We start from the raw sequence: 12,290 nt of genomic DNA on the forward strand, positions 1-12,290 counted from the left end.
TGTAATGGATCCCCATGTTCTGTGCAGCAAAGTGATTTCCAGGCCTGTCTGACAGAAGAATATTTCTGAAGGTGGGCTGATGTGTGTCTGACTTGGGATTCTTAATAAAGCTGTGTTTGGGTCCCACCATTGAAGTGCATGGTCCACACAGAGAGCTTCTACTGCATCCCCTGTGCAGTGCTGGTGGTGCCCATGAAGAAGAGGTGCTACTGCTGGAGACTGCAGCTCTGAGAGCTGCTCTGCTCTGACAGTCTTCCTCACCCCTACCCTACATCACCAGTGAGGTTGCTGGCTGATGATAAACAAAACTTGGCCATCCTAAGTGTTATGTTGATAAGCCTTATATGAAAATCAAAATAGTGTAACCTGTTAACTAAGAAATGCTCAAATAAGTGAACAATCTGGTTTTCGCCTGTTGTACTTATGTTTCATCTTTTAAGGGTTCTAATTTCTGTTCTTAATCCCTCTAAGACTGAACTCACTCTCATGCTTGTACTCCAGAATGACTTGGTACATCCAAAGAAGGTTACACTGTATAGGCATCTCAGTCTAATACAACTTTGTAGAGGCACTAAAGGAATGTTATATGGTGGATGCTACTGCCAGCTGAAATCAAATTAGTTGGTGTGTAGATCTTCTGCCTAATATAAAGGCATAAGAGTAGAAGAGACTTCATGTGTGATCACATCCAGTTCCTTGCTACCGTAGACTACCACATCTCTTAAGCACTCCCAAGTTCATGGCACTTCATTTTGAGCTCTGTGGATGGTTCCTCCCCTTTTGCTGCTGTTCAAGATGTGTTTCAGGCCCTTCTTCTGTGGTGGCTGAAAATTCTCTGCAGTTTTCCTATTTGAACTTGTCTGTGACTAGTTTGTGTTCATTCCCTAAATATTTACTTATTTCCCTTCCATGGTGTTCTCCACTGGTGCTTCTGGAAACAGTGGTAACATCTTGTTTCAGTCTAAGGCTGAGACACTGTTAGATTTCTTTGGGAAGAATTGGTGTCTGATACATGATCCTTCCTCTTAGCATATTTGTGTGCTGTCTTTTCTAGGCTCAATTAATCCCTGAGTACAAGAAACTACATGATATGTTAGGTGGTGTCTGGCTAAAGTCTTGTACACAGGATCTGTACCTTTGCTGGAAGTACTTCTGCTTTCTTGAGTCATAAATACCCTGTTCACAGCTGTATCATATTGCAAACTTGTAGTTAAGTAATGATAGAAATCTTGAGGTTTGGGTGTTGTTTTTTCCTCCTGTCATTTTGGAACCTTGAGTCCATATCTCAGGTTTTTGATGTTTTGTTTTATTGAAACTTTCTTGGTTTTAATAATTTCAGACTGCTTAAGCTCATGTGTAATTTTAGACTTCGAGGTTAATGGATTTTCTCTGAAAAATAGTATGATAGCTTCTTCATTCATAGTATGGTAGCATTCAGAGTATGATAGTTTCTTCACATAGTTTCCTACCTTCTGCCTTGATCATAAAATGTTTCTTGGACTGTCACTGCTAATTGGAGGAAATGCAATAAAACTAGTTTCCAGAGTAATTCTCAAGGAATTGTAAAAACTCTGCTAGGATGTTATACTCTCTTGGACAGTTTACCTTTCAGCATGGTGTATTTTTACCTTTTTCTTTGTTTGAAGTTATTGTATGATCATCTTCAGCCAGCCAGCGATGACAGGTCTTAGTGCCTCAGCAAGTGTTAGGACCAGATGAATTAGATGTCTTAGTTTTCCTTTGAAAACTGGTTCTCTTCAAAGAAACTAACTGGGTGAGTCTGGTAAACCTAGGTGCAATCTTGTCTCACTTTTCAGATATCTTTTAGGAGTCACCTTTCTGTTGCTCTGAATTATACACAGAACTTGAGTATAATTGCTATGACTATTTGGGTCACCTTTTTATTTTTTAGATACCAGTGTTCTGTTTTCTAGTAATATACATTACTGATTTGATATGTTTTATTTAAAACTCTGTAGTATTGAAATGATGTTCATATTTCAATTTTGTTGTAGTTGTTAAGGGAAAATTTAGTGAACTGCCCTCATAATAAGAAGCTCATATTTATTTTCCTTTTGAAGCCCAAAAATTTTGTTTCCATGCAATCATTTACAAGCCATTCTGTCCTGGACCTGTGATGACAGCTTCATTGCTTTTATCAAAAATGGTGGCAAAGTTTTCATTTTGGTTTTGTACATATTTGGTGTTTTCAGTCTTTTTATGTGACTAAATCACTTATTTACTGTTGTTTTGATTTTGGCTTGGGGAGGTTTTTTGCGTTGTTTTGGAACATTGTTTTTCAAGACCTAAACTGCATGGACTTCAGGCACTTCTCCTTTTTATCGCCTTTTTTCTTGAGTTTTTAAAGACAAGTGGTTCTTTCTTGTAGATTTTGTGTAGTCTTAACCCTTCAAAATGCGGAATCTTAATTCCAGAACAGATTCTGGTTTTTTAGTTACTTATATTGAAGGTCCATACCATTTCTTGAAATGGAATTTAAAAGAATAATTGTGAAATCACTGGGAGTTCAAAAACCATTCAAACTGCTCCCTTTACCTGCAAGAGGATCAATATCATAGTCAGGAGTATGCTTGCTCTGTATTCCTTAACTTCGGAAATGGAAACCAATGTATTTTTATGGCTATATCATTAGGAGATCAAAATAGAGTGTGATAAGCTTTATACCATTATTCTGTTCAAATATTGGTATTGTTAATTCAAATATTTTACTATTCTAATTTTTTGCTTCTACAGTAAAATAAGTCTTTGAAAAACGAAGAGAAGTGGAGCCCACATAAAGTCAATACAATTGCTCTGCCTCATGCAGATGTCTCTAGTTCAGTTTCCCCTCTGCAACAGAAGGTTTAATGGAAGATAGAGGTGCTGCAGTCTCCTTATTCACAGTGACAGCAGCATTATTCCAAAAGCATTAAAATCACCAAGGTTCTTTATGGTGCTGCAAATTTTCTAGAGAAATAATATCCTGGTTATAGGATTTTTTTCTGTTCTGTATTGCAGAATGGGACTGAAAGCCACCATCTTTCCACTATGTCATCTCTAAGAGGGTGAAGGTTACAAATGTTGTTAACGAGGCTTTAAGTATTTCAGGGACAGAAATTTTGGAGGTGCTGCAGTAGATTCTGTCACAGAATATTTTCAGCTATTGAGCCTGATTATTGGATTACAGAAATTCTGGGCACACAGCCATGTGTTGTGTGAGTGGAAGAAAGTGAGGATGGGAGGAAGACAACTTGGGGAAAAGTGGTTGAATGTTTCTCTTTGTTAGGAAGACCTAGAGATCTTCAAAGCACATGGAGTTGAAGGGGTGGGATGTGTTCCTGCTCTGAGATACAGCGGGGAGGTTCAGTCAGATGAAGAAAGGAGAGCAGGTGTGCAGTGAAGCTGGAAGGATCATATTGTGTGTGAAACCATTGTGATGGAATGGAGACTTCTGGCATCACAACAATGTGCCACATTTTTAGCAATATTCTGGCAGGCAGACTACAAATAGGTTCTTTCTGCAGTAAGTGAAAAAGGGGATATAGTTGTCTATGTGCAGGAGAAGATAAGGAGAACTTACGTAAATAACCTACATGCGTATGTGTATATGCATTTATTTTTAAGATGTTAACAGCTGAAACTTGATGTGTCTCTTTTCAAAGAGTAGTTTGATGCACGAAGCATTTCTGTTTGCATCACATCTTCATCACTAAGTCTTGAGTTCACTGTAGTGATCTTTACATCCAGGCAAACAAATGCTTCTCTGCACATTTGCTGTCAAGTACTTTGTCTTCCAATCATGTTGTTTAGAAGAGATTATAAAATAATTATTTTCAAGAATTTAATCTTGGAGTGTATCAGCAAAAGCGCTTGTTCATTTTTCCTTAGTGTGTTGTTTTGAAGATTTCTCAACTTTTTTTCTTTTTTTATATGTAACTCACTGTTTCTTTGTTATTCGTACAACTACCTTTTTTTGAAGGCAAAAACTATTGAAAATTATTTGCTGTAGGTTTTTGGCCCTTTTGAAGCAGTATATGGGCTGTTAGCTAATCTTCAGATCCTAAGTTATTGTCCCATAATGATCATACTTTTTCTTATTGCCAGGTGGACATTTGTAACATCTTAAATGTAACTTTTTCTCCATTCTACTTATGTGGTCTTGTTAAACCTAAAAAATCTAGTAAATCCTGATAACACTGTACATTTCTACAACCCTTTCTCTGAGGACAAAACTTAATGGGCTGTGACACCTTTCTTGGAGTTACGAGTTATGAATTGAGTTATGAGTTATTTTTTCTGCTTGTGAGTGAAATAAATGGAAATAATGAGTTAACACAGTAATGATTATGTCCACAGCATGGGAAGTCTTTGGCATGACAAGAGTGCATGTACTGTGTCTCAGACCCCTCATGAAATGGTTTTGATTAATGAAGACGTTTTTCCTTGTACTTTGTATTAATGTTGCAGGTGGAGTGAAGTAGTAGCTTTAAATAACTCTTACTCCTCCTGAATTGGAATGGTTATTTGGTCTCTTCAAATAAATACCCTGCTGCTACTGATAATATTTTTTTCCTGTGTGTGGGAAAAAGTGAACAGAAATACCTTCTCTTGTACACTTCAATATAGATATATGCCAACTTGATATAGCCCCTGCCAACTTGATGTAGTGTAGACTATCTAATGTCATCTGCCTCCATTATCAGTTCTTTGGGGAGAACGCTGAGCAGAAAATATTTTTAAAGCTCTTTTTTTCTTCACTGTTTCATTTCTGCCTGCAGCTCTTCAAAGTTTTTCTTTTAGGGGCCTTTGTCTTTCTTGTTTCATCTCTGTTAACAAAGTTGCTGGTTTGTTTGGGTTTTTTTTTTTTGATGGAGAGCAGTTCACAGCAGTAAGCACTTTTCTCTAGTGGGAAGTGCAAGACTAGCATCTTTTTCCTTCTAGAAGACCTGTAGGTTTGATGGATCTGGCAGTTTACTAGTAAATAAATAACTATTTTTTATACCAAAGTTCTGACATAGATGCTAATTTTAGTAGAAATTGGAAATATAAATATAAACAATTTAGTGCTGTATAATCCATTCAAGTATACATGTGCCTAGACATCAGAAGGGTAATGTAAAGCTATGGCTTTAAAGAGATTTAAAAAAAGATACAATTATCTCTATGATTTTTAAGTCTCCTAAGAAATGTATTTTAGAACTTGCCAGTGATGGCTCATAATCACTTTGATATTTTGAGGAAAATGGTAGCTTTAAACAGATGATACAGAATTTATTTTTAAAAATGTATTGTGCTTATACAGTTGATGGCTTTTATTTCCATAATGTTTTTTACTACATAATTATACATCTTAATTACGTAATTACCGTCATAATTATTATGTAATTACATGTAGTTCCACTAATTACAAAATCAGGAAGTGTAATTATCTACTAAAAACTTTCTGAAATCTTATTTGTTCACTAGAGATTATTTAAAAGACCAGTGACCTACTGAAGATGTTGTACAGTGTTGTACATTATACCAGCTCTCCTTTTCCCTTTCTTAGTGGCTAGTGTAGTTTCAGAGGGTTGTGGAAGGACTATCAAGCCTTTAATTATTATTTCCCTTAAAGTTAGGTTGGAAACCATGACTGTATTGCCTGCAAATTTAGAGCTTCTTAAATTTTCTCGTTGATACTTTATATCTTTTAAATTTCAAGATTCTGTAGCTTAAATTACAGAAAGTTGCGCAGTTTCAGTTAGCACCTTTTGTAACTTTATTCTTTATATTTTGGTTGGGGATATGTGGTACAGGAATCTGGTGTCAGCTATAAAGATGTTTGGAAAAGTATTGTTTATGGCCATGTATATGTGCAGTGAGACCTTGAATCCACAAAATGTAGCTTATGTAGTAGGGAATGTAGCTTAATGTAGTAGGGCCATAGACTTATTGAGTAAAATATCTTTTTTAAAAATTGTTTTTCTGTGTCAATATGTTTGTGTCTCTGCTGTTCTGTTACTTTTGCACATATTTGGTTCTAAATATATCTTAACTGTGCAATTTGAAACCAAAAATTGTTTACTGCATGTTAGGGAAGTTCAAATCAATATTCAGGATATTTTATGGTACTTTTTTCCTGCTTTTTTATTAAAACTGGGCAGATAAAAACATTCTTTTCTATATATAAATAAGTCATGTTCTACCTTTGGTAGATTGAATGAAGAGAGTATTGTAAAGTGTTAGATTTGGGTTTTTTTTTTCATTCTCTAACGCTGTGATGTATTAAAATTACATCAGAAATGGAATGTTTTCTCTCATTGTGACATCAAACACACATTTATTGTGTATAAAAATACTTTCAGTAGCAGAAAGCAGAATCCATGTGAAAGGGGTGATGTAAAAAATAAGTGATCACAGTCTGTGATACCAATAAAAAGAAAGAAAGTTGTGATCTCAGTGAGAAGTAAATGGTGGAATGGAAGCATGAAGAGAACAGAACAGGTTAACTTGGCCTGGCTCTGCAGGTAATGCGGGTCTGTCATCTTCTTGATGTTAAATGTGGTTGCCCCAACCCATATCTGCTAAGCACAGGAGTCCTAAGGAGAATTTATCTCCAAAGTAGGTTGAAGTCTATTTACCTTTAAAAGAAACACATAAAGTCATTATTTGTGAACACAGATTGTGAAAAGTTGATCCTTATTTGATCTCAGGGATAAATTAATAACATTATACTTACTGAAGTAGAATAACTTTATGGGATGCCTTTCTGTATCCTTTGACTAAAGAGTTTCCATCAGCTATGGTAAAAATAGTTATATTCTTTTCTACTAAGAGATGAATGGAAAGAAATTTTCTTCATTAAGGACTATAAGGCTATGTAGAGAATAGCATTAGGGAAAAGATTTGCTTTGTTTCCACAGGGAACACAAAAATAGGGCATGATATATGTATGAAAATGCAGCACAAAATAGAAGTGTCTAAATGCAGCTTTCATTTTTATTAAATCAAATATTTCTCTTTGTAAAGCAGTATTAAAGTTTGGTCATCTCTCCATCAGAAAAATGGGGCAGTATCAACCAATCCAGATGCAGCTGTTTCTAGAGGGGAAAAAAAAAAAAGAGCACTGCAAGACATGGGTGTTACTGCCATGAAAATGAAGAGTGCATAAAGTACTCTTTGGGTTTCATATTTCAGAAAAGTGTGTGTGAGCACATCTGCTGCCTCTTTGCCTCTCAGACTGCACCTCCACTTGCACAGGTTTCAAGTCCACAGCAAGGCTGTGCTAGTGTCATGGCAAAGAGCAGCTTTACAAGACACAAAGAAAGAGAACTACATTTTTTTCTTTTTGTTTTCAGTAATTTTGGGAGATTTTCTCTTCCTAACAATCCAAATCCCAGATTTCACGTTTCAGGCTAATGTAATTCCATTGGCTTTTCAGAGCAAAGAAACCTCCTGTGACAGGCCAGAATGTAGCTCAGCCTTGAAGAAAAAAAATACAGCAAGATACCCTTCTGTCTTGGCTTGTCCTTGTCCCTCTTCTGTGAGGGGGTTTAGGTGGCTGAGAGGGGCAGTCAAGTTAGGGAGCTCACTGGTTGTATCTAGCACAGTTGAGTTTGGAAGAAGTTGATTTGATCCTGCCAGGATTACAACTGTCAAATGCATATCAAAATGTTTTCCTATCTTATATTATTTAACTCGGAATATAATAAGGTAATTGTTTTGACATGAAAATGTTACATCTGTGGTATTTCCACTTATCTTTAAATAGAAATTTTTCACTTTGTGAGAGATGCGTGCAGTAAGACAAAACAAAAAATGAATAAAAAGGAGTGAGTGACAGCCTAAGCTAGTTTATTTAGGTGGTAAAAACATAATATGTGACATTAATACAATTTTACAGACTTGTATTGTTTTATATTTCTGGTATAACAATATATGTTCCATAAACAGCCAGCAGAACATAACAGCAGCACATTTATCAGATTAATATTTTTCTTGGAAATTGTGTTACATGTTTGGGGAGAAAGAAAAGGAGCATTAAAAGAAAACTTAAAAGTATGTGTTATTTTTATAGCCTTTATAGATCACATGTCTTTATCTTAAATTATACTACTTTTTTTTTTTTTTTCCTAAAGGTGAGCCTGTAGTTTATATAATATCTTTAATGAAAAGTAGTTACTAGTGAGTGAAAGAAATAAATATAGTGAACATACTTATTAATAGCATTAGCTACTCTGCTTTTAAACAGCAATAGTAAACTATAGTAATCAAAGCCTTGATGTGGAAAATTTTTAGTTTCACACTTAAAATTTTGTACGGGAATCAGTGCATTTGAACTTAAACATATCATGCATGCAGTTTAATGATAACTTGAAACATAATTCACTTGTTTGAAATCTCGTTTAAGAAAGCCCTCTGCCTACCATTGGATTTACATCCCTGACCAAAAAAAAGATATGTGAAAGGAGAGTAGCAGTACATTCAGACTTTGTAAAGGTTTTATGGGGATAAATGAAAGGAAGGGTAAAATATAATCAGAAATTACCACTGGGTAAGTTAAACAAGTAGTCACCATGGTAAAGCTTTATGTTGCACATGTTAGGGTACCTTTCAAGTATTTACCTGTATGCCTCTACCCTGAGTATAGAAATAATGTTAGTGGTCTAGCATTACAAAAAATATGTTGCATTTTGAGAAGATTCAAGTTGTTGAGGAGTTTTGGTAACAACAATTCTGGAGTAAGCCTTTATTTTTCTTTAGGGTGGAAAAGGCTGTGGGTTTTATTTCTTTGTTTGGTCTTTCTTCTTAAGAGGTGGATGAAGAACTTCCAGTTATCACATCAAAATACACGGGCCCAACAAAATACTAGTACTAAGGTAATTTTTTTATTAGGCTGTCATAGGGATTCTTGTGCGATTTTTGTTGAACAGGTTGTATTTTATAAAGGAAAGGTGAAATGCCTGTACTGAATTACTCACTTAAAGAGCATTAGTGCGATAGAGGAATAGAGACATAAAAAACCAAATCAGATGTTTGAAGTGATTTTCACAAAAAACAATTCTAAAATTCACAATACATAAAATGCAGGAGAGAGTCCTGAGACAGAAAGGTTGAAAGATTTGGAGAGGCAACAATGAAACCAATTTGCAGTGCAGCTTGCCAATGAAATAGAACATTGCAAAATGTAGCCTTTATCTTTATGGGTTTTTTGAACCCAGTGAGGTCAAAAATTAGGTCTGCATTTCCAGTAGGAGCTCACCCAAACTCCATATTTCATTATGATTGCACTTGCTATCCTGAGGGAAGTTTTTCTTGATTAAGGAAGTGTTAAATAAGATTTTTATGTATGTATCCTTGAAAGTGGCTGCACGAACGTATGCAGAGCCTTATATTGGCATTAGTATTCTTTGAAAGAATCCTACTGGTGGATCAGTTTGAAAACAGATCATTTCGTACTGTCTTGTTCTGGATGTCTAAAGTGGGGAAGGGAAAAAGTCTCTGGAAAGTACATGGTAAAGAAGTTTTTAAAAACTCATTCTCTAAACGTGAAATATAATTTGGAAGGAATTTTTTTTTGCAGAAATCGGCAGTTTTACAGATGGAGTACATCCTTCTTGGGAAGTTTCTTCAGCAGTTGCAAGCTGATGTTATTGAAATGTCTGGAGTAGGCCAGTATTTCTGTTGAATAGTACATATTTGAAGACCATTATTATGATAAACCATGTTCTTAGCATAATTCAAATTGGTATATTTACTTCTTTTTCTTTTTAAATTGAGTTTTTTGCAGACTGGAAACTACAAATGGCATTAAGGAAAAAAGTGCTGTTGAGCTTACACAGAAATTTTTACATTTAACACTTTCCAACAATGTGAGTTGAGTGCTTTGTGTCACCAACAAGGAGAGGCCTGAAGGTCGAACAAACTTTTCATTATAAAGCAAATCTCTGCACTATAATGTATCCCAATTATAAAGATAATATAAATCACACCAGTGACAGGACTTTTATATAGTAAGAAGTCACCCTTATCTTTTCAGCCGATACACATTGCCTTTAAAAAAGGAGAGTGAGAGATGAGTGAGGAAATGAGCTATGATGGGTAACAGCAGCGAGCTCAGGAATGAGTGGGGGCACATGTAAAGATTTTCCTTCTTTTGGAGAAAATCCATCTGATGCTTTGCTTGCATCTAATGCAAAGTGGGGAGAGGAGTGAACAAAAGATCTGTTACATTTCCATGGGTCGGATTTTCTGCTCAGACACAGATCATCCACCTCTGGATATGCCCCCTGGGGTAGTGTGTATACAGTGATATTTGAGACAAAATTTGTCATTTGCACTGCGTGTGCCAACAGTGAGGACCTAGTAGAGATGAAAGCTGAATAATCCTAAAATGTGAAGCTTAAAAAGCCCAAGGGTCACAGTTCACTGAAGTGAGCAAGAAAGAGACTGCATATGTCTCCTGTTTCTACTGGCAATGATGATTCACTAAGGTTTTTTGGTGTCAAGACTAGAAGTGACATTTTGTATGAACACAAGACCTGTGAGATACACTTCTGCACAGAAAATACTGGCTCATTCTTAACAAGACAATCACAGAATCAAGCAAGGAGGCAACTCAGAGGTCGTGTAGTCCAACTCCCTGCTCAAAGTAGGGCCAGCTGCATCGGGTTGTTCAGGGCCATGTGCACTCAGGTTTTGAGTATTTCTGTGGATGGAGACTCCACAGCAAGGCAACCTGTTTTACCACTTGACTACTTTCACAGTAGAAAAGGAAAAGACTATGTTTACATGGTATCCTTCTATTTCAGTTTGTGCTCATTGGCCTCTGGGTCTGTGGCCTGGCTCCATCTTTATTGCCTGTATCAGCTACATACAGAAATTGATGAGGTCCCCTGCTCTGAATCATCTCCAGGCTGAGTAGTTGCAGCTCTCTCAGCCTCTCCTTGTATGAAGGGTGCTTCAGTTCCTGTAATTGTGTTTGTAGGAGTCACTCCAGTAAATCCATGTCTTTGTTGTACTGGGAAGCCATCCCAGCACTCCAAGTGTGGCCTTACCGGGGCTGAGCAAAGGAAAAGGGTCCCTTGACCTGCTGCTGATGCTCTGCCTAATGCAGCCCAGGTGCTGATGGCCTTCTTTGCTGCAGGTGTTCAGTAATGGTTCGTGTTTACCTTGCTGCATACTCCTTAGCTTGTTATATAGGTACTTGGGTATATGGGTATTGTGTGAACAGGGGCTCTGCTGTTCTCTTTCTTTTTACAGCAAAGCAGGAATTCCATGCCAAACATAAACAGTGGAGAAAACTCCTGTGAAGGAATACACCACTGGTTTTGGGGTCTCAAAGTTCAGGAATTTGCATGTGAATTTATTGGCCTGTCCTCCTTGGTGTAGTGAGGAGAATTAGGCAGTTCAAGGGCATGGCTTATCTTGTCTCATTTATAGTAGGCTGGTATGGATGACACCTGGGAAATGCCTCCTCTTTGCCAATCTGAAGCAGATTCAGGGTGACTAGTTCAGGTAGAGAAAGTAGTATTACTGGAAAAGTTATACCAAAGCCATAGCCCCCATGAATTTACAATGATAGATGATAAATGTGGGAAATTGTTATGTGCAGCCACCTCAAGGTTTTTTGTCAAAAAAAAAAAAGTAATACCAAAGTAGTTTCCTTTATGCTTCTGCAGTTAGTTACAGCCCCTGGTGACTTAAGCCAAGTGAGAAGAGCATGTTGCTCCAAAATAAACCACCCCTGCATCCCAGAATAACCTATTTCTAATGTATACATGGCAAATGGTAAAGAGTTGGTCATAAATGTTAACCATGAGGAGGCAGTATGCCATAACTCCCATCACTCCTTCAGAAAGGTCTGTCATGAGGTGTGTAAACCAGCCTGTTAAGAGTAACTTTGAGAAGAGAGTTCAGGCTTCTGTCCTGGGAGCAGGCTGGTTTTTTGTGGTTATTTTTAGAGAAGCAGAGGGTGTAATTCTTCTAAGCCCTTACTGTTTTTCAGAGACTAAACTTCATGTATGGGGTCGTTTGGAAATTAATTTACAGTCTTCAAGGTGAATAGCTATTGTCTAGTTAATAGCTTTTCTTTACTCACAAAGTATTTTAGCACTAAGAAGCCACCTCCATCAACTTCTGCTTTTTCATATTCAGTAAATACACAGGGATTTTGATAACTCCAGATGAAGTTACCCTGAGGAGTTTAATATTGAACTGACCATAGCACAAAATTTTTCTTCCTGAACGTCAAGCATGAAACAGGTAAAAAAATACATTCACCAAGTTTATTTAAGAAGGCCATTTAAAAT

General features: G+C 36.6%; 1 protein-coding gene across 2 annotated transcripts in view; it reads left to right on the plus strand.

The window, feature by feature from the left end:
• Positions 1-12,290, plus strand: part of POLA1 (DNA polymerase alpha 1, catalytic subunit) — a 193,829-nt gene that overhangs the window by 154,444 nt on the left and 27,095 nt on the right. The gene's annotated exons all lie outside the window — the stretch shown is intronic.

This window comes from Heliangelus exortis, chromosome 1 (assembly GCF_036169615.1).
Source record: "Heliangelus exortis chromosome 1, bHelExo1.hap1, whole genome shotgun sequence".
In the NCBI taxonomy this organism is placed as follows: Eukaryota; Metazoa; Chordata; class Aves; order Apodiformes; family Trochilidae; genus Heliangelus; species Heliangelus exortis.